Genomic DNA, 24,237 nt, shown 5'->3' on the forward strand with positions numbered 1-24,237 from the left:
CGCTGCGGTCCGGTCCCAGGTCGACGGGCACGTGCACCTTCCGCCGACCACTGGCGACAACATCGATGTACTGTGGAGACCTCACGCCCCACGTGTTGAGCAATTCGGCAGTACGTCCACCCGGCCTCCCGCATGCCCACTATACGCCCTCGCTCAAAGTCCGTCAACTGCACATACGGTTCACGTCCACGCTGTCGCGGCATGCTACCAGTGTTAAAGACTGCGATGGAGCTCCGTATGCCACGGCAAACTGGCTGACACTGACGGCGGCGGTGCACAAATGCTGCGCAGCTAGCGCCATTCGACGGCCAACACCGCGATTCCTGGTGTGTCCGCTGTGCCGTGCGTGTGATCATTGCTTGTACAGCCCTCTCGCAGTGTCAGGAGCAAGTATGGTGGGTCTGACACACCGGTGTCAATGTATTCTTTTCTCCATTTCCATGAGTGTATTATTATCGTCATCATCATCCACACTATCTGATTCTATAATGACATATGAATGTTTCAGTCTTTTAATTTGCTTTGACGCTGGCTTCTCAAGTGCCGGCACTCTCTTCCTTCTACCAATATTCTTCTTCCTCATTTCATGAGCAACATTGTTATCTTCGCCTTTCAATAAATTGTTGGCAGTTGCATCAGCATCCTTTTCCTGAGAGGTGCTATCCTTGCAGACATTATCTGCTACATTTACCCTCTGACTTTTCTCTGATGACAGTTTTTTTACCACCTGACAAGTTAATGTATAAGTTTCAGAGGAGTCTTTATAGTGGATGTTCAGTTTAACTTTCTGTACAAAAATATGACTATTTTTACTTCTAATAGTCTCCATGCTGTCTGTGACTTCAAAGCTGTCAGCACAGATCTTCTCTGGAATGTGGAAATAATCTGCTATGCTCTTCATACTTGTTATGTTTATAGCTGGTTCGACAGTGTGTCGCTGTAAAGAGACTATAGCCAACTGTGGGAGCTGTCAGGTTGGTGAGTTGACTCGGCAGCCTACCCGGACTTCTGAGGCGCGTTCGCGGCAGGGGCCGCAGCGCTGCGTGGGCGGCGTGTGACGTCACTTGCGTTCCGCTCCGGCGCTGGAGGCGTGCCCGGCAATCGAGTTTACAGCCACGCGGCCGTATAACCCGGCGCGCCTCCCCAGTAACGGCGAATAAAAAACGGATAAAACTCGGACGGAGGTGAAGCGCAGATTTAATTATCTCCGAAATGTCGTGGCATCATCAAGAAATGCGTCGATGTAAAAAGACAAAAAACGGAGAGGGAAACGAATACGCTGTGACGGCAGCGGGAGGGGACGTCCCGCGATTGCTCGTATTCTTTTTGATTGCGGTCGGCGCCGGTCTGCTGGCAACAGATAAAGGTTAAACCGCCCTCCCCGGTGCTGGCGGGGCGGCGGCGGGATGAGCCGCGATTGCCAGCGTGCTGGCGGGGGAGCGCAGGACGAACGTGGCGAAGGGGAACGGAAACACTACTTGTCGGCCAGCACTTACTTCAAAACGTGTTGTTATGCTGGAGGAGTCAGTGTCGAACTTTGCGAGTTTCATGAATTACATGTCGCTATCGCGATTATGAGGTACAGCATCCAAATTATGATTCATGACTGAGAAAGTAAGCACCAAATACTGCAAACGCTGCAAAAGAGGGAATACTCGAGTTTGTGAATAGATGCTGGCAAAGTAGTTATATAGCTTGTAACCACCATAGCTCTTATGCTGTACGGATTTACTTTGCTTTTGTTTTATTTAATGTTGCATCGTTGAGCTTCTGTAAATGTGTGTGATTGAATCGATAATACAAAATTGTATACTCCTTTCTTTGTTTAAAATTGTGATGTCATTATTTGATTCTATGCAATATAGTATATCTCTCATTTAAATTCTTTGTCCCATTTGGAGGGAACAAAACTTACTATATATAATTGTAATTTATGTGTGAATAATTTTTGGTAGAAATGTCAATATGTGCAAAGTTCTGTTTTATTTAAAATGTTTGTTTGCTGTTATGTAAACTGCTGACCTTCGCTTAGGGTTCTTAGTTAGTTTGTATGTTAACGCTATAGTGGTTCCCCTCGGGAACGGAGCTTAGCAGCGCGCAAATTGTGGTTGGCCTAGGTAGAAAAGATGGAACCAAGAGTCAGTCGGGGACGAGCTACCAAACTGTGCACTGCCATGTTAATGTTGTATATTGTGCTGGTTCCGAGAGAGGCTTTTTCTGTCACTTTCCAATGCCTCGGATTAATGGATAAATAGCTGGAACGATTCTAGTATTGGTATCCATCATCGCCACCGATAAGGACCAGAGTCCAGCAATTCTGTCTGCAAATCCGCCAACCAACATGCAGTTGCCACCACATTGCGCAATCACTGTAAAGGAGTACTATAATAATGTACAGTGTAGTATCAGATTGTTGGGTGATTTAGTGTGCACAAATATAAGGTAACTTATAACTGATTTTATGTACCTAGCTTGATATTTTCCCTATCACAACACCTCTCAGCTTCCTTTCCATTTGAACTATGATTACCGAGTGTCCTATTTTGTGGAAAAATGAAACCCTCAAAGTTAGACAGTTAATTATATAATGTTGTTTGATCTTTGATGAGAAGGGAATATTCAGATTTACAGTGGATTTAGTGAAATTGTGGGAGGCAGTAAATGTAATTTTCTGAAGTTTCAAAGTCACCTATTTAATCATTTACTTGAAAGTGGAAGACTGTGGTAATAAAGACAAATTGTTATTTCTTTTATAAATTAAAATTCTTAAAATCGAGGCTTATAAAGTTTTGCTTAGTTAATGATCATAGTGTTACCGGTAGTAAATTTTAAAACGTGAGCCAGTTTCTTACAAATATGTTAATTTTATGTCTCACTGTAGTAAAAGTGGAAAACAGCAGTTGTGGAGAGTTATATGTTGATGGTCGCTAAGTGTTTGTCTCTCTTTTGTATTGGAAGTGCATATTAATAGCATAACAGGATCCACAGTTTGTCTATTGTGCTAATGCTAGGTAACAAGTAACGGGAAGACCACTATTTATGAAAACCATAATTTCTTTATTCAAAAGATAGTGAGAAGCAACCTGTTAGTGGATCCCAATTAACTTTCATTTTAAATAATAAAGTATTTAACTGAGAGAGATTTAACCTATGTCCAATTTATGATCCTGCAATTAATGTTAATAGTAATGTTATAAAGACCATTCAGTTTGAACAGGCCCTGAAAGTAATAGTGTGGTTCGATATCTGTTATATTTTTGCAAATAGTTTGTGCTGCTCTAGCTGTTAGCCTCAATCTTACCGTAAACATATGTATGTGTAAGAGTTCACTGCACTCGCGTGTGACAAATCATAGTTTGTGTTTATCCGTTAAAGTTACTAATAACTATTTTCTTGAACAAGAATGTTAATCATTCTCTTGCCTAATTAGACTAGCGACCGTTTTATTTATCCGATAAACAGCGCAGATAGGCAAAAAGTTTGTTTGTTACTGTTCAAATATTTACGTAATTGTGACTTTCATTTCCGATAAGCCACCCCCATTAGATACAACTCGGTCAACACAACAAAATTCATCTCAGAGTGTAACACTGCTCTGTTGCTTTATACCATAATTGTTTTAACTAGATAGTTATATTTCACGACCTACTTTAAGGTTATGGTATAGCAGTTGCAGACTGGAGTGTTATAACCACAAGCATGGAATATTGCCCCAATATGCACAATTTATGAACAAGAAGGTGTCGTCGTTGAGTGACTGTAGGAGGATACAAGATGACTTGGACAGGGTTTGTGATTGATGTAGAGAATGACAGCTAACTCTAAATATAGATAAATGTAAATTAATACAGATGAATAGGAAAAAGAATCACGTAATGCTTTAAGTATTCCATTAGTAGTGTAGCGCTTGACACAGTCACGTCGAGTAAATATTTGGGCGTAACATTGCAGAGCGATATGAAGTGGGACAAGCATGTAATGGCAGTTGTGGAGAAAGCGGAAAGTCGTCTTCTGTTCATTGGTAGAATTTTGGGAAGATGTGGTTCATCTGTAAAGGAGACGTCCTATAAAACACTAATACGACCTATTCTTGAGTACTGCTCGTCCGTTTGGGATCCCTATCAGGTCGGATTGAGGGAAGACATAGAAGCAATTCAGAGGCGGACTGCTGGGTTTGTTACTGGTAGGTTCGATTATCACGCGAGTGTTACGGAAATGGTTCAGGAACTCGGGTTGGAGTCTGGAGGAAATGAGTCGTTCTTTTCGTGAATCGCTACTGAGGAAATTTCGAGAACCAGCATTTGAGGCTGACTGCAGTACAATTTTACTGCCGTCAACTTATATTTCGCGGAAAGACCACAAAGATAAGATAACAGAGATTAGGGGTCGTACAGAGGCATATAGGCAGTCATTTTTCCCTCGTTCTGTTTGCGAGTGGAACAGGTAGAGAAGATGCTAGTTTTGGTACGAGGTACCCTCCACCACGCACCGTATGGTGTATTGAGGAGTATGTATGTAGATGTGGATGTAGACGTAGACATGAACGCCAGAACTACAAAGCTCTTAGCTTTCTAAATACATTTTACAAATTTTATGCCAGAATTTCAACAAAATGACATATTCTGAGTTCGAATATAATAAAATTTCGTGAGCCTATGTCCACGAATCAGCATGGTTTTGGAAGACACCGCTGATGCGAAACTCAGCTTGCCATTTTATCACATGGTACACTGCGAATTATGGATGAAGGGCTAAAGACAGATTCCATATTTCTAGATTCCCGGAAAGCATTTCACACGGTGTCCCATTGCAGATGGTTAACGGAATTACGAGCTTATGGAATAAGTTCACAGATATGTGAGTGGCTTGAAGGTTTCTTAAATAATAGACCTCAGTATGTTGTTCTAGAAAGCGAGTGTTCATCAGACACAAGGGTATCGTCAGGAATGCCCCAGGGAAGTATGATAGGACTACCGCTATTCTCTATATACATAAATAATTTGACGGACAAGATGGGCAGTACTCTGCTGTGGTGTACGGTAAGGTACCGAAGTTGAGTGATTGTAGGAGGGACAAGACGATTTAGACAAACTTTCCAGTTGGTGTGATGAATAGAAGCTAGCCCTAAATGTAGAAAAATGTAAGTTGATGCAGATGAGTAGCAAGAACAACCTGTAATGTTCGGATACAATGTTAAAGCGTCCTGGTGGACACAGTCAAGTCGTTTAAAAATGTGGGTGTAATGTTGCAAAGCGATATGAGATGGAACGAGCATGTGAAAACTGTGGTATGGAAGGCAAATTGTCGACTTCGAATTATAAGGACAGTTTTAAAAAATAGAGGTTCGCCTATGAAGGAGAGCGTATACAGGATGCTGCCGCGACCATTCCTTGAGTACTGCTCAAGTGTTTAGGATTGAAGGAAGAGATAGAAGCAATTCAGAGATGGGCTGCTAGATCTGTTACTGGTAGATTTGAACAACACGTAATTATTACGGAGATGCTTCCGGAACTCAAGTAGGAATTCCTGGAGGGAAGGAGACGTTCTTTTCAAGAAACGCTTTTGAGAAGATTTTAGAGAACAGGCGTTTGAAGCTGACTTCAGAACGATTCTATTGCCAAAAGCATACATTGTGAAAGAGATGGAACGGACCAGAAGACTCAGCCCAAGATGTAGATGATAATGATGATGAACTTTTACAACGATCAACAACATAGGATCGTATGTTAGCTGCTGTAAGCTACACGGTGAACTCACTGTCGTAGTCGAGAGATACTAAGCCAACGGCCACCATAGTAGCACAATTTTACGTGTCTACTAACTTCGCATACAGACTGAAAAAATGTATGATGACAAAGAAGAAATTAAAATGGTAGCGCGCAGCCAACCACGGATCTCTATCCACTTTTTAGCCACGTACGTAAATATCGGCTATTTTCCCAACAGAGGTATGATCTATAAGCAGTTTCTTGAGAGTTGCAATTACTTCGCTTTCGGTTTCAACGTAGATGTTCCACAGTTATGATGTATTAATTTATTTCACTTCATCAGTCTCTGCGTTCTGGTTTTCACTTTTCTTGTTCGTGTGACGAGGTTGTTGATAACTAAGACAGCGTAATTTTTCAAGATATGTTCCAGTGACTGTCTTTTAACAGAGTGTCACAAAGTTAAAATGCAGATTAAAGATCTTGATTGGAAAAGTATCATGACAATTAATGTACACAGAGAGTTGCTTCAGGATCGTTACTAAACACACCAAAATAAGTTTTGCATCACCCGGGTTCCCAGAACTCCTCAAGATAGAAGTTGACTGTGGGTATTGTATCACAGACACAGTCCTTTTGACTGTTCAGAGATGTCACTGAACCCGCCCAAAGATGTAAACAACCATGCATGAACAACGCCTATTAGACGGAGAGGGTCCGACAGCCGATCACTTCCTGTCATTGCATGAGGAAGGAGGTACAGGGCTCGTGTTGTCTGTAGTTCAACCATGCCTAGACGGTCAATACCGCGGTTCGATCGCGTCCGCATTGTTACTTTGTGCCAGGAAGGGCTCTCAGCAAGGAAGTGTCCAGGCGTCTCGAAGTGAACCGAAGCTATGTTGTTCGGACATGGAGGAGATGCAGAGAGAGGCAGGAACTGTCAATTATATGCCTCGCTCAGGCCGCGAAGGGGTACTACTGCAGTGGTTACCGATACCTACGGATTATGGCTCGGAGGAATCCTGACAACAATGTCACCACGTTGAATAATGGCTTTTGTGCAGCCACAGGACATAGTATTATGACTCAAATTGTGCGCAATGGGCTGCATAATGCACAACTTCACTCCCGACATCCATGGCGTGGTCCATCTTCGCAACCACAACACCATAAAGCATGGTACAGATGGCTCCAAACACATGCCGAATGGACCGCTCAGGATTGGCACCACGTTCTCTTCACCAATGAGTGTCGATAATGCCTTCAACCAGAAAATCTGAGACGTGCTTAGAGGCAACCCGGTCAGGCTGAACGCCTTAGACGCATTGTCCAGCGAGTGCGGCAAGGTGGAGGTTCCCTGCTGTTTAGGGGTGGCATTATGTGGGGCCGGCGTACGCCGCTGGTAGTCATGGAAGGAGCCGTAACGGCTGTACGATAAGTGAATGCCATCCTCCGACCGATAGATCGACAGCATATGTACGAGGCATTCGTCTTCGTTGACTACAATTCGCGCTCCCATCGTGTACATCTTGTGAATGACTTCTTTCAGGATAACGACATCGCTCGACTAGAGTGGCCAGTATGTTCTCCAGACATGAACCCTCTCGAACATGCCTGGGAGAGACTGAAAAGAGATGTTTATGGACAACGTGACCCACCAACCACTCTGAGGGATCTACGCCTAATCGCCGTTGAGGAGTGAGACCATCTGAACCAACAGTGCCTTGATGAACTTGTGGATAGTATGCCACGACGAATACAGGCATGCATCAATGCAAGAGGACGTGCTACTGGGTATTAAAAGTACCCGTGTGTACAGCAATCTGGACCACCACCTCTGAAGGTCTCGCTGTATGGTGGTACAACGTGAAATGTATGGTTTTCATGGGCAATAAAAACGACGAAAATGATGTTTATCTTGATCTCTATTCCAATTTTCTGTACAGGTTCCCGAGCTTTCGGAACCAAGGTGATGCAAGATTTTTTTTGATGTGCGTACAATAAGTTCAAATACCAAAATTTTAGTTAGACGTACTTGGAAACTTCAGAAATTACGTTAATTAGTACGTGGTCATTTCCATGTTAAAATTTGAAGTGGTGAATTCGCTGGGCAGACAGGGTTTGGTTCTTTTGGATATCTTGACGCCTGCGGCTTGTAGCGATCGGAACAATACAAGACGACACTGAGTAGTCAGAAAGCCCGAATTACAAGACTCAGGCCAGCGAAGAAGACGTATTTTCCTCTTGTAAGACGACAACGCCAGTTTCCACACCAGTTTTGCCACCATAGATCTCGACTGGCAACATTTGGCTGGACTGATCCATCACATCCACCGTACAGTCCTGATTTAACATCTTCAGACTTCCATCTCTTACAGTCTATGCAAGGTGGACATTGTGGCCTAGTTTGCAGATTGAGACAGTGTAGTCAGATGCAAGACAGTGGCTAGCGTCAAATGGTTCAGGTTATCAGCAACATGACTTGTTCGTTATCAGCAAAAGTGCATAACGAACGGTGATGTCTAGGTGCAAAAATGATATATGTAGCTGAAATCTTGTTTCATTTATGTGTGTAATACTGGTTTCTGTATCTGTTGCATTTTCCATGAGAATAAATTGACGGTGTGAGCTTCGTAATTCCCTCGTACTAAAATAATGTAATTAAAATAGTGTTGTCAGACAGAGGATTATTTCAGATGGTAAACTAATGTAAGAGTGAGACGCACTGCTGGTACGAGAAAGTTATAAATAAAATATCTAAGAAGTTTCAACAGTGAACCCGTAAAAGCAATTATTATCTTCTTCCTTGTTAAATACCATGATGACACTTGAAAGGCATTGAAAGCTTTATAGATATAATGAAAGTGTTTGTTCTACGGAATGTAATGTGATAGACTCACATGTAAGCTAAGTTTTTAACCTCGAGACGAGGTAAATTAATAACCAGAAGACGTCTATGACGTAAGGATTTGTGTGAAGTGTGTATATCTTTTCCCTAAGTTCGGAAGGTAGAGGTGATGTTGGCATTAGTGCAGGCTATGTATCTGTTTCCTAATATTTGGTAAATGATGTGGTTAAGTGAAATAAAAACAGTGCAATATTCACTGAGAGACTATACCCATCCCTGCCGAAGTAAAATCAACTTGATATATTATTTCTGCAAGGTATAAGAAAAGTGTTGTCGTGAACCTCCAGCTTTCAGTCTCGAAAACAGAAGATAAAGCCCAAAAGATAAAGTGTAGCGCTACTTGCAGAGGTTCTATGTAGGCTGTAATTATCGAAAGGTAGGAAAAACATGGTCAGATTAAGGCTGGAGAAAAAATTAGTTCCAATTTAAGAGACCAGGCTCGAATCTGGCGCTGCATAGAATGTCGTCGACATCTCCGGTGCTAATATTGAACAGATTTTGTAAGCGGCGGTTAAGAATAACATCAGCAACATGTCTTTCTCACGTGTGTGGCCTTTTCTTCCCACGGCCATTCGTAACACGTGGAAACATTTCTATACGTCTTTCTTGCATTGACGGCGCCAGAATTGCACCTGGTGACCAACACTGGAAGTAACTTTTTCCAGTGTAAATCAGTTCCTTATTAACACATTAGAATATCTACCAAGTTTCGCTGCCAAACGATTATTACAGTCCACACTGGACCTCTGTGAGTAGCTGAACTACAGTTATAAGCGCTCCATACTTTGTGACTCGGACCCACATACTGCTGGTTGGTTGGTTGATTCGGGGGAAGGGACCAAACGAGGTCATCGGTTCCATAATGTTAGGGAAGGATGGGGAAGCAAGCAACCTGACATTTGCCTAAAGCGATTTATGGAAATCACGGAAAAACCTAAATCACGATGGCGGGACACTCGCATGTTTGAACCGTCGTCCTCCCGAATGCGAGTCCAGTGGGCTAACCACAGCGCCAGTGTGGCCGAGCGGTTCTAGGCGCTTCAGTCCGGAACCGCGTGACCGCTCCGGTCGCAGGTTCGAATCCTGCCTCGGGCATGGATGTGTGTGATGTTAGTTATGTTTAAGTGAAAATTGGCGAGACTGGACTACGTTCCGATTGGGAATGTGTACGGACCTGAATGACCGCGCAGTTCAGCGCCCCACAAACCAAACATCACCATCATCATTGGTTAAGTTTCGTCATATTTCCTCTTAATTTTATTTAATGAATTATGATAACTTGTGCGTCTCAAACTCAGCCTTCATTTATTTAAAGTCTGCTATTTGATCAGTAGAGTTGGCTTGCAGCAGGTAGTAGAAGCGGCCCCGGGTAACACAGCATCTAACCTTGACAGTGGCCCTGTTTGGGTGAGGGAGAGAGTCCGCAAGCTTCTGCAGACACACCATATCCACCTGAAACCACTCACTGATTATCCTACGCCACAAAGCTACCCAAAATATGGAGATGTTCGTTGCTACGTTTCTTCCGCTCTCCCAAACAGTTCCAGATATTTTCTGCGAGATCTGGTGATTTAGTGGGACAGTGAACGTGCGGTAGGCTGCCGAGCAACTGTTCGTCAACAAGAGATGTTGTGTACGTAGCCCAGTGATCGCGGCTATTTATCATCTCGATGGACGGAAATGCCCGCAGCAAAATCGTCGTGAAACTGTAGAAGAAAGGGCTATACTTGCTCATCGACATGGGAGTGTTCACAGTATAACCATTATGAAGATAAAGAAGGGTTATAATTGCTCACTGAGAATGCTGAAACATACGCTCGGGTAATGTGAATAAGGGATCCACGTCACAGTGTGAAAAACGCTTCCATATATGGCAGAATAACATCCAGCTTCAACAACACCCTCATCGTGCAGTAGACCAGACCTCTTCAGGAGCTGGCTGGGCGAGCCATGAGCGCAGGAGATAAAATAGATTTTGTCAGCACACTGGGCCCACGAGAAATGCGGGCCCCGCAACGCACTTGTGACGTCACACTATTCGGCTAGCATGCCACACCTCGCGAATGTTCGGCTCCCTGCAGGGCCCAGAACAAATCGGTATGTCAGTCGAAAGATACCTACTAAAGTTCTCAACTTTGTCATAAGCTATTGAGAGATTGCAAGCATTTAAATGTGCAGTTAAGAACTACTAAACTTGTCAGGAACAGTTACTCACACCCTGCCAGAGAAGTCAGCAGGCATTCTTAAGACCTGTAGCGCCACGTACTGTGACGTACGCACCATGTCCTGCTGTGACGTCACACTAGTTGCCTCGTCCGACACACAACGCAGGTGGGAAATCAGTATGTCCGTGAAAATGCGCCCAATAATGTCCTTAACTTTGTAGGATGTTATTGAGTTCGTGAGTGTATTTAAACTCGCAGCTACAAAGTATTAAAGCAGTTTCAAATGATAGCGCCTGCAGTACAAACCGACATGACACCTGCTATTCATTCGTCACTATTGGTAGTGCAGTAGAAAAGAAATCTGTGCACTGTTTTACAAGGAGAGATATACATTCGTCAGCATTGGTAGTGCAGTGGAAAAGAAATTTGTGCGCTGTTTTACAAGGAGAGACAATGTGTGCAGGTGGCCGCAACGTTACACAGGCCTATAAACCAAGTGGTCCAGTAACTGAATTTTCGAACACATTAAGTGTTCGGGTACAGTGAAATTTATAGATGACTAGAAATCTACTCCGTAGGAATCAACATGGATTTCGAAAAAGACGATCGTGTGCAACCCAGCTCGCGCTATTCGTCCACGAGTCTCACAGGGCTACAGACACGGGTTCTCAGGTAGATGCCGTGTTTCTTGACTTCCGCAAGGCGTTCGATACAGCTCCCCACAGTCGTTTAATGAACAAAGAGCATATGGACTATCAGACTAATTGTGTGATTGGATTGAAGAATTCCTAGATAACAGAACGCAGCATGTCTTTATCTATGGAGAGAAGTCTTCCGAAGTAAGAGTGATTTCAGGTGTGCCGCAGGGTAGTGTCGTAGGACCGTTGCTGTTCACAATATACATAAATGGTCTTGTGGATAACACCGAAAGTTCACTGAGGCTTTTTTGGGATGATGCTGTACTATATCGAGAGGTTGTAACAAGGAAGATTGTGTGGAAATGCAGGAGGATCTGCAACGAATTGACGCATGGTGCAGTGAATGGCAATTGAATCTCAATGTAGGCAAGTGTAATGTGCTGCGAATACATAGAAAGAAAGATCCTTTATCACTTACCTACAATATAGCAGGTCAGCAACTGAAAGCAGTTAATTCCATAAATTATCTGGTAGTAGGCATTAGGAGTGATTTAAAATGGAATGGTCATATAAAGTTGATCGTCGGTAAAGCAGATGCCAGGTTGAGATCCATTGGAAGAATCCTAAGGAAATGCAATCCGGAAACAAAGGAAGTAGGTTACAGTACACTTGTTCACCCAATGCTTGAATATTGCTCACCAGTGTGGGATCCGCACCAGATAGGGTTCATAGAAGAGATAGAGAAGATCCAACGGAGAGCAGTGCGCTTCGTTACAGGATCATTTAGTACTCGCGAAAGCGTTACTGAGATGATAGATAAACTCCGGTGGAAGACTCTGCAGGAGAGACGCTCAGTAGCTCGGTACGGACTTTTATTGAAGTTTCTAGAACATACCTTTACCGAGGAGTCAATCGTTATATTGCTCCCTCCTATGTGTATCTCACGAAGAGACCATGAGGATAAAATCAGAGAGATTAGAGCCCACATAGAGGCATACCGACAATCTTCCTTTGCACGTACAATACGAGACTGGAATAGAAGGGAGAACCGATAGAGGTTCTGAAAGTACCCTCCGCCACACACCGTCAGGTGGCTTGCGGGGTATGAATGTAGATGTAGATGTAGAACTAAACTGGGGAGTAGCTTTGTTGAAGTTGGCGGGAAGCAGTGATGTGACCTGGTCGGGTAGTTCAAAGTGTAGGTTAGACACAAAAATATCATTTGTAATACGTCAGGCTAACATGTCTAGCTACAATTAGTATTTATAGACCTACAGTGCTACAGGCAGTTGAGTAATAACTTTCATTATAAAATAAGTCTCGTACACTCTTATAAATTTTTTTCGACATAAATTTTTGACGGCTTCACAAGTTTCCAGGTACGATTAAGTCAGTGTTTGGACCTGCATATTTGTGTGAGTGAAACGTCCCCTTAGAACAATTTTACACGACTGTGCTTAAACTGACACACAATATTTTTAGCTCAACGCAATCTGACTTTCAATAATCCCTACAAAAGAATGGCCCTGACTAACATTAACCTATACCTTTCACAAATCACTTACCCCACAAAAAATCTTCGTTACTCGAACTACTGCAATACAGCGAGCACCACTACTGCCAGCTAAATAAAAGATTCTAACTACGGAAGGCACTAACTACTGATAGGCATAGTTAGCAAATGAAAGATTTTAATAGAGAACAAACAGTGTATTTACCTTAATAGTCAAAATATATATGATAGTTCATGACAACCAGTCTTACAAATTACAAAACTCCGCCATCTCTCTCCCACGTCCACCACTGCTGGCGGCTCACCTCCAACTGCGCAACGCTACGTGCTGTTAGCATCCAGCTGCCGCTGCTCAACACTACAATGGCAGACAACAATGCAGACTAAACACAGACTGCACACGGCAGTGATTTTTTTCATACCGAGCGCTATGTGGCGTTACCAATAACAAAACCTAAACAGCCTACTTACATGAGCAACTTCGTTCCACGGTGAAGAGAACAAAATCTACCCACAGAAGCTCAATGACTGTCTTCAACTTAAAAGCTTGTCTTCGAATTAGTAGTGCTAAGAATGTGGTATGAGATATGAATGCTTTTGTGAAAATCAAAAATGTAGTATTAACTGACATCGTGTGTTTCTAGGTTTGATGTGTGAATAAAAGTCATGCAGTACAAGTTGATGTCAGTTTAAACTTCCATTTGATGTAGAAAACTGCCAAAGTTACGAAATTCAGTTGTATATTTGTCTGCAAATGGTCACTGGAAAACTTTGCTTCGAAACGAGTGTGTATGATATTAAAGTGACTTGAACGCTATGACGGAATACACCATCTTTTCTGCTTGGATTATTTGAGAATGGGTTCTGACACCCGAAACCGGTCACCGATTAAATAACAAGAACTGAGTTTCACAACTTTCAGAGTTTTCTACATAAAACTGGTTAACACGAATTGCTGTCCCGTCACTACCCCAGCATGCTGGAAAGGCTGCATTAGTAGTCAGATCTCTCATGTTCCATACTTAGCTCTTCCATGTGCTTCGTCTCGTCAATTTAAAAAGAATGCCATAGGCCTTGCCGCATTGGTTGCACCGGTTCCTTTGAAGTTACAGAAGTTAAGCGCTAAGGGAGTTGGTTAACACTTCTATAGGTGATTGTCCGAGTCTGCCGAGCGCTGTTGGTAAGCGGGGTGCACTCAGCCCTTTGGGAGGGCAACTGAGGAGCTACTTGGTTGAGAATAACGGCTCCGGGCACGGAAACTGATAACAGATGGCAGAGAGGCGCGCTGACCACGTGCCCCTTCTAACGACCCTACCACAACAAAGGTCAAAAATTAATTATGATTGTAGTAATATTGCATTTTCGGGTAAAGTTATTGTTGTGGTTGGCAGGAGAGCCAACCGTGTTTTTCTAAAGGAGGCCGAAATGCACGGGTTTTAGCTCACGCAGGCTGGCGTGAGTTCTGGAACAGGACAAGAAAATTAGAATTTAGAAAAACGGACGTAGCTGGTGGAATACTTAACTTTAATCCATTAATGACGAACATCGGTCTTGACGGTTCATGATTCAATAGCAATAATAACTAATAATGGCGCCATGCTAGGTCGTAGCAAATAACGTAGCTGAAGGCTATGCTAACTATCGTCTCGGCAAATGAGAGCGTAGAAGTCAGTGAACCATCGCTAGCAAAGTCGGCTGTACACCTGGGGCGAGTGCTAGGAAGTCTCTCTAGACCTGCCGTGTGGCGGCGCTCGGTCTGCAATCACTGATAGTGGTGACACGCGGATCCGACGTATACTACCGGACCGCGGGCGATTTAAAGGCTACCACCTAGCAAGTGTGGTGTCTGGTGGTGACACCACAGTTATATCATGTGGCAGGTATCATTAAAGCGCAGTTAATAAAGTCATTTCTTGAAATAATTGATAAACTAGGCACTCATCTTTTCGCGTTTCCCACGCTGGTCTCGTTGTGAACTCATGGCTCAATCGTTGAAAATTAAGGTAGTGATGATGCCAAGCTCGGATGCAAAGAGGCCTAGGTGTATTCTGCGATATTCAAAAGTTTTATAGATGTGTTTCATAAACAATTCTTGAAGATTAAACTTTTGCAAGTTAGGACAATGGTGATGTAAAAAAGTAATCAGCACTCCGAATTTAAGTTACACTTCTTTTTTATTACTTTTGTTTCAATATCACGTAACTCGTTCCAAAACATCACTTCACAATATAAAACATACTTGAAAATATCTTCCTCACTGTTAAAATTCACATTTCATAAACTGACTACAGTTTGCGTCTTTTTAACATGACGACCAAAGCTTGACTCTCCAATAACCGCTTACGGGCCCAAAAATCAGAGTTACAAGTACGTCAATGATCATAGTGACAAAAGAAAGAATACACATAAGAGTAATATCATTGCATATATATACATATCGAAGTACCTCTACATTAATGAAATCAAATCTGAATGTTGTCACAGAAATATGTTAACTATTTTACAGAAACATAGCAGAATATTGCTGGTATCGAGAGGCTGAGGTGAGGTGCCGTAATGGTTACGTAATTCAAGTACCATTACACCCACCATATCCGCATCTGGTGATGCCTATCGGCTGAGGATGGCAGGGCGGTCGACCGATAACGTTCGGCCTTTCGAGGGCTGTTTTGATGGCGAGTAAATTTAATTTCATTATCATTTCTCACCAGTTACACAGTCTCAGGAATTAAATTTGCCACGGTAGGCATTAATTAGCGACCGTGAAGCGATACAGCTCCGTGGAAGTTATATTAATGGGTGCAGAACTGACTCGTCGACAGCAGATTCTCGTGACTCGCTGCCTTGTACCGACTCCTCCTGTCTTCCTCCTGTCTTCCTCCCGTCTTCCCCTGCAGTTATTCGCCGTGAGCAGCCGGTTGCTCACTGCTGAAGCGTGAGCGAAAGCCAACTGGCACGAATGGATCGGGGCACAGACCTGCACTGGACGACTCGCTTCGTACGCAAAGAATCAAAACCACCCTCTCCAGACAACACTACATGCGTCCCGTCAGCAAATGTCCAGTTTTTTTGCAGCTAACTCGGCTGAAGACGTTCGATTTTATGATCCGCTGTAACCGATGGTCTTTCACCAGTACCCGATTCCAAAAGTCCGTTGCATGCAGTTCCTTTCGGAATGTTCGCTCTGAGACTGATGGAGGTGCTGTCGCTGGCGGCAAAACTTCCTATCGAGTTTTAAACCAACGGTGAGAGACAAGCCTCGTCTAGGATTCCTGCCGGTTTTGATCTTCTTACGACCACTGTTCTGAGAGCTTCGGGTGGTACAATGTTCTTCGCAGACACATACACTGAAGAGCCCAAAAACTGGTACACCTGCCTAATACCATGTAGCGCCCCCGCTAGCAGGCAGAAGTGCCGCGACAATGTCTAAAATAGTGCTGGAGGGAACTGACACCGTGCAGGGCTGTCCATAAATCTGTAAGGGGACGGAGGTGGGGGTAATGGAGACCTCTTCTGAACAGCACGTTGTATGGCATCCCGGATAGGCTCAATAATGCTCATGTCTGGGGAGTCAGGTGGCCAGCGGAAGTGTTTAAACTCAGAGGAGCGTTCCTGGAGCCACTCTGTAGTAATTCTGGACGTATGGGGTCTCGCATTGTCCTGCTGGAATTGCTCAAGTCCTTCAGAATGCACAATGGACATGACCGGATTTCAGGTGATCAGACAGGATTCTGTCAGAGTCGTATCTAGACGTATCAGGGGTCCCATATCACTCCAACTGCACACGCCCCACACCATTACAGAGCCACCACCAGCTACAACAGTTCCCTGCTGACGTGCAGTGTCCACGGATTCATGAGGTTGTCTCCACACCCATACACGTCCATTCGCTCGAAACAGTTTTAAACGAGACTCGTCCGACCAGGCAACATTCTTCCAGTCATCAACAGTACAATTTCGGCGTTCACGAGCCCAGACGAGGAGTAAAGCTCAGTGTCGTGCAGTCACCAAGAGTACAGGACTGGGCCTGCGGCTCAGAAAGCTCATATCGACGATGTTTCGTTGAATGGTTCCCGTGCTGGCACTTGGTGATGGCTCAGCATTGAAATCTGCCGCAATCTGCGGAAGCGTCGCACTTCCGTCAAGATTAACGATTCTCTTCAGTCGCCGTTGGTCCTGTTCTTGCAGGATCTGTTTCTGGCCGCAGCGATGTCGGAGACTTGACGCTTTACCGGATTCGTGAAATAGTCGTACGGGAAAATCCCTCCATTGGTACCTCGGAGGTGCTGTGCCCCTTGCTCGTGCGCCTGCAATACAGCACGTTCAAACTCACTTAAATCTTGATGACCTGCCACTGTAGCAGCAGTAACCGATTTAAGAACTGCACCACACACTTGTGGTCTTATCTAGGCGTTGCCATCGCAGCGCCGTATTCTGCCTGTTTTCATATATTTGTATTTGAATACGCATGCCCATACCAGTTTCTTTGGCGCTTCGGTATAAGACGGTCTGTGCTGACACACACTAAAAACTCGGCCAGCTTTACTCGCTGCGTGGTCTCAGCCTAGGGCACGTCCAAACACGACATCCCCTGTCTGCATGTATCCGCGTCGATGCACGATACGGCGCTGACAGCATACAGCTGACTAGCACTCACACACCACATTGTTGCTGTGTCTGAAGTCATCGGCGAAGGGCCACGTGACGGGCTGCTGCCAGTTCTGCGCCATGTACAGGGCTCCAAAGCGACCAGTGGCCCATTTTGAGGCGGTCAGCAAAATTGTAGCCGCTGACGCTACTCGATTTCATTGGAAACAAGGACAACATCACTTGCACTTCATTTTATTCTTTCTGGCTCTGCGTAATAGGTATAGCCCAGGCGATAAGCTAGTGAACGATTAACAATGTTTACGTTTTCATATACGCAAAAGAACTGAAAAGGAAATTGACGATCTGTTAGATGACGATTAGCTTGACATTCAGAAGGGTAAATGTACAAGAGAGGCAGTTCCGAAGTTACAGTTGATAGCCTAAGAAAGACTTATGAAAGCATGAAGACGCTTTGTAGGAGCTGTCAACGTAGAAAAAGCGTTCGAATAAGTAAACTGATACAAGATGTTCGGATTTATGAGAAAAACTGGAAAGGCTTAGACGAGATATAAACAATACGTACAAGAACAAAGACAAGAACGGAAGATGTGCTCACAGTAAAAAAAAGGTGCTCCTATTGTTCAGTTTACACACTGAAAAAGGAAAAGTCAATGACGGAAATAAAATAAAATTTCAGGAGTGCGATGAAAACTCATAGTGAAAGGATAACAATAGTAAGATTCGCTGATGAAATTGGTATCCTCATTGGAACTGGAGTAGTATTGCACGACGCCTTCGATGGAATGTACAGTGTAACGAGTCCAGAATATGGATTAAGACGAAAGTAGTGAGGGGTAGCAGAAATGAGATTAGCGATGAACTTGACATCAAAACTGAGGACCACGACTTAAACCAAGATAAAGAATTCTGCCATCTTCGAAGCAAAATAACACATCTCGGTCGAAGCAAGGACGTAAAGTGGAGACTAGCACAGGCGAAGATGGCATTTCCGCGTAAAAAAAAAAAGTTTGCAAGTATCAAAGACTGGCATTAATTTGGGGAAGACATTTCTGAGACTGAGAGTTTGAAGCGCAGCATTCTACGCTCATGAATCATGAACTGCGGCAAAATCGAAAAATAAGAGAGTTGAAAACCACCTGGACTGATCAGATAAGGAATGAGAAGTTGTGTCTTGGAATCGGCGGGGAAAGTAATATGTGGGGAACGTGGCGAGAAGAACGGGTAGGATGATAGGACATGTTTTTAGACATAGGGAATAATTTCGATGGTACAAGAAGTTGCTGTAGAGGGTGAAAACTGCAGGAGAAGACAGAAATAGAGATTGGAATACAGTCTAGCAGAAAAAAACGACGTACCATGAAGGACCTAACGAAATTGGCCATAAATTCGCGAGCTAGGGATGAATGTGTAACGCTACAGCGCAATTTCAGCATGCAAGGAGCAAGCATAGTAACCAGGGGACATGTCCATACCAGGACATACAGTATTTGCGAATTTCGTTTCATGTCCTTAGTTGGACAGTGAATATGCCTCACAGATAGGCGCGCGAACAATACTAGCATTTGAGAGGAGACGTGTAGTTTGGCTGAAAGAAATTGGTTGGAGTAATCGGAGAACCGCTCGATATTTGAGTACGAGCGATGCCACTATTTGACGATGTTATCAGGAATGGATGGGCCATGGCCGAATACAGCGACAAGATGGAAGCGTTCGACCCAGAGAGATGACACAAGGTGCGGGCCGAGCAGTCGTCAGCGAGACACTCTCAGCCCCGGATTCATCATTCCCATCGAGCCGACCTGAAAATGGTGCTTTAGTGACCACAACGATCATTAATGAGCGGCTCACAGAGAGGCCTTCCTTTGCCAGCTACTGCTCACCAACGAGCCTTTTAGCGTAGATGGCAAGAACATCCAGCCTGTAATAACACTGACTGCAGTAGAATTGTCTTAGTGACGAGTGCTGCTTCGAACTGAACCCCCATGACGAGCAAAGACCTGTCTGGAGACGCCTCAGGCAATAGTGGGATAACAACTTGACAGTCGCGCGCCAAACGGCCCGACAGCTGGGAGTGGTGGTCTGGGATGCCGCTCCATTTCGTAGCAGGACCCATCTGATGTCGTGTTTGCAAATCCTAGTGTGGCCAGCAACATCGCCAGATCTCTCGCCAATTGAGAACGTTTGGAGCGTTATGGTCAGAGCCTTTCTACTACTTCGGGATTCTCACGATAAAGCTCGCCAGTTGGACGGAATCTGGCATGATATCTCTGAGACATCCAATAACTCTATCAATTAATGCCAAGCCGAATAACTGCTTTCATAAGGGCAGAGGTGGGTTATTGACTTGCTGAGTGTGTGAAGCTCTTTCTCTCGAATAAATCATACAGTTTTTCTGAAACTGTAATAATTTGTTTGTCTGTACATGTATACCACGTTTACCGACTTCCATGCGATTCAGGTAATTCAATTATGAGGCGTGTGGGGTGGGTACATCTGTTGCGGCCACATGTAGTAAGTGTTGCTTCACGCAGTGGAGAATGGCAAAACAGAAGCAGCCGGCGACCGAGGCGTTGCGAAGTAAGTGCAGCACAGATAGCCTTGCTGACAGAAGCAGTCTGCTAAGCGGCTGGTGCAAGGACGCTCGCAGACCGAGCGCCGAGCGAAGCCTGGAGAGTGCTGAGTAAGGGGAAGTGAGGCCAGCACGCTACGTTCCGCTGCAATATACTGCGGGAGTAATAACAAAAAGCTACCACAGAGGGTAAAAAACGTCCTCTTGCCTGGTATAAATAGTGGAGTGCGGGCAGTAACAGAGAGAAGCCATTAGGAGGCAGTTCGGATCTGAGGACGGACGTGGTCCGTGTCCGTATGTTCGATGTTCGTGGGTGACGATTCCGGAAGTCTGTTCCAGCTCGCAGGAGTCATCCGTTCGCCGCCAGATGTCAGCTTCAGCTCTGGGGGTCGGCCTGAATTCGGTCGGCACCATGGCTGACAACTAAAGCGAGAATTTCCAGCAGGACTGGCCGCAGCGCGGTGTTGGTCACAGGCGCCGCCGGGGACTGACGCCCGGACTTCACGGCGACGAGTTCATCTCAACCACAGGGCATCCTGACTTCAGCGGAGCACTGGTGGCCTGAGGCTCCGAGTGCGATTGGCGGCGCCAATTGCGCGCATTGTCGGGCAATCTGCACAGCAGCAGGCAGGCGGAGGGATCCGCAGGGCTGGGCAGCGACGACGAGGGAGAAATTTTAAAGAAAGTTCAATAAATAATTGTAAAACTCCACACTGTCTGAGTCTTTGGCGCAGCCACTGCGTCTGCTGCTAACAAGTAGCAAACGGCCGTCCCAAGAGGTGCAGAAGTCATAACAAGTGCCTCCTCCGTAACACATGCAACAATTAACTGTGTGTGCCAGTGCTACTCTGAGTTGAAGAGGTTCGCACACGACGGAAATACTGGCAACAGTGGCCGGAAATGTTGTCATGCATGTGGCTGAAGTCTGTGTGGCCGGCAATGTTGTCGGGCTATATTCTCGGCAATGTCCAATTTCTATGAACCTCGCAAATGTACCTTAAAGTATTGTAACTAACAGTTGAGTAACTGTCAAAGATAAACCTGGTAATCCGAGCAAAGAAAAACAGATTCAGTAACAAGCAGTCCCATCAATATAAAATGAACGTCGAATAGCTGGAGCAGATCATTACATCGTTCTGAACGTTCTGCTAGGGACTGTGCTACCGAGAAATAATGCCAAACCGGGCACAGCACGCCAGGTTAAGCACGGATGACAGCAACGTTGTGTGAGGGGATCGGTAATTTTTCCTCGCAGTCTGTGTTCTCCCATAAAGCCGAGGGCATTATCCACGGTCGCCCCATCGCGAGGAACAAATCGCTGCGCACATCTCTGCAAGCAGCGCGGCGTTGTTCGCGGAGAGTCATCGAGAACCGCAGAGTGCGCGGGAGGGGGAGTACAGTCCATTAGCCCGTTACAAGCGGGGGTGGCAGCGCCGCCCCGCCCCCTTGCAGACAAGACAGCCGTCATCCCTCAACGCGCGCCAGAGGGGCTGCTGGAAAGAGTTCGGGGTACCAAGTAGGCGGGCGGCGTCGTATTCCAGCCACGATTACGACATCGCGTGGGAGTGACAAGTGGCGCGCGGGCAAAAGTTGTCGACTGCGTACAAGAGATTGGGCAATGCTAATAGCCGTGTTCATTCGTTACTTTTCTTCAGGCAGGTACTGTATGCTGCCACATATTTTGGTGGCTGGTTCTCACGCACGTCATCTGCCACCTGAAAGTGGCTCCTGACGGGTACTACGCGGTACGTCACCTTTTCCTCTCTCGCGTCAATCTCTTCGTCTCAGAGTATCACTTGCTGCCTACGTCCTCAGTTATTAGTTGCACATAGTCCAATCTGTGTCTTTTCCTAAATACCGGGTGATCAAAAAGTCAGTATAAATTTGAAAACTGAATAAATCACGGAATAATGTAGATAGAGAAGTACAAATTGACACACATGCTTGGAATGACATGGGGTTTTGTTAGAACCAAAAAAATACAAAGGTTCAAAAAATGTCTGACAGACGGCGCTTCATCTGATCAGAATAGCAATAATTAGCATAACAAAGTAAGACAAAGCAAAGATGATGTTCTTTACAGGAAATGCTCAATATATCCACCATCATTCCTCAACAATAGCTGTAGTCGAGGAATAATGTTGTGAACAGCACTGTAAAACATCTCCGGAGTTATGGTGAGGCACTGGCGTCGGATGTTGTCTTTCAGCATCCCTAGAGATGTCAGTCGATCACGATACACTTGCGACTTCAGGTAACCCCAAAGCCAATAATGGCACGGACAGAGGTCTGGGGACCTGGGAGACCAAGCATGACGAAAGTGGCGGCTGAGCACACGATCATCAACAAACGACGCGAGCAAGAGATCTTTCTCACGTCTAGCAATATGGAGTGGAGCGCCATTCTGCATAAACATCGTACGGTCCAGCAGGTGTTTATCATCCAGGCTGGGGATGATGCGATTCTGTAACATATCGGCGTACCTCTCACCCGTCACGGTAGCAGTTACAAAACCAGAATCACGCATTTTGTCGAAGAAAAAGGGTCCGATAACGGTAGATGTGGTAAATCCAACCCATACCGTGACTTTCTCATCGTGCAATGGATTTTCGGTAGCCCAAATTCTGCAGTTGTGGGCGTTGACAGACACTCGGAGCGTGAAATGAGCTTCGTCGGTCCACAACACGTTACTCAACCAATCGTCATCTTCCGCCATCTTTTGAAACGCCCACACCGCAAACGCCCTCCGCTTCACTAAATCGCCACGTAACAATTCATGATGCCGATGGATTTTGTACGGATAGCATCGAGGGTACGCCTAAGTGCCAACCAAACAGTAGGGTACGGAATGCCGGTGCGACGTGCGACTGTACGAGCGCTGACTTCCCCGTGCATAGACGAACCCGCTACAGTCTCCATTTCTTCCTGAACTGTCTCAGCAGCATTACGCCTTGTGCTCGGTCGGCCACTACGGGGTCTATCGTCTAAACAACCCGTGGCTTCGAACTTCGAAATCATTCTCGCCACAGCTGCATTTGTCAACGGACCTCTACCCGTTCGAATCCCCTTCCTATGGCGATAGGATCGTAACGCTGAACTAGCACATTCCCCTATCTGATAATACAGCTACACTAAAAGCGCCTTTTCATGTAACGTCAACATGCTGCGACTGCTGGCGCATCTAATTCTCTCTCTCATTACAGCTCCTTTTCTACACGATTGTCATGCGCAGTCAGTGACGTTTTGCTGTCCAGCGCCATCTGCCGGACGTTTTGTGAACTTTTTTTTGTTCTAATAAAACCCCATGTCATTCCAATCATGTGTGTCAATTTTTACCTTTCTATCTACATTATTCCGTGGTTTATTAAGTTTTCAAATTTATACTGACTTTTTGATCACCTGGTATTTTACCTTCTACTGCTCCCTTTAGTACGCTTGAAGTTATTCCTTGGTCCCATCCTACCTCTTCTTCGTGTCAGTGTTTTCCATACGTTGCTTTCTTCTTCAGTTCTACAGAGAAATTCCTCAGTCCTTATCCCATCAGTCAATCTAATTTTCAACGTCCTTCTATAGCACCATATCTCAATTGCTTCGACTCTCTTCCGTTCCTGTTTTCTCACAGTCTGTGATTCACTACCGCACTGTGCTGTGCCCCAAACATAGATTTTCAGAAATTCTTCCTCAGGTTACTATCGATGTTTGATATTAGCTGGGTTCCCTTGACTAGAAAAGCCCTGTTTTCCTGTGCTAATTTGCTTTTCATGTGCTCCTTTCTTCGTCCATCATATGCTGTTTTGCTTCTATGCTGGCAGAATTCCTTCACATCGTATTCTTCGTAATCCGTAACTTTCATGTTAAGTATACCGCTAATCCTATATCTGCTGTTCCTCATTGCTTTAGTTTTTTTTCGGTTTTCTCTCTGTCAATTTTCTCTACTCATTAGATTGTTCATTCCATCCAACACGTATCTTTTACTGAAGTCAGCGAATCTCATTGTTGACATCCTTACAACCGGAGTTTTAATCCAACTCTTGAATCTTTCTTTATTTCTATCATTGCTTCATCGATGTATAAATTGAGCAGCAAGGGCGATAGCGTGCATCCCTGTCGTATGCCCATTTTAATCCG

This window comes from Schistocerca gregaria, chromosome 7, assembly GCF_023897955.1.
Source record: "Schistocerca gregaria isolate iqSchGreg1 chromosome 7, iqSchGreg1.2, whole genome shotgun sequence".
Classification (NCBI taxonomy): Eukaryota; Metazoa; Arthropoda; class Insecta; order Orthoptera; family Acrididae; genus Schistocerca; species Schistocerca gregaria.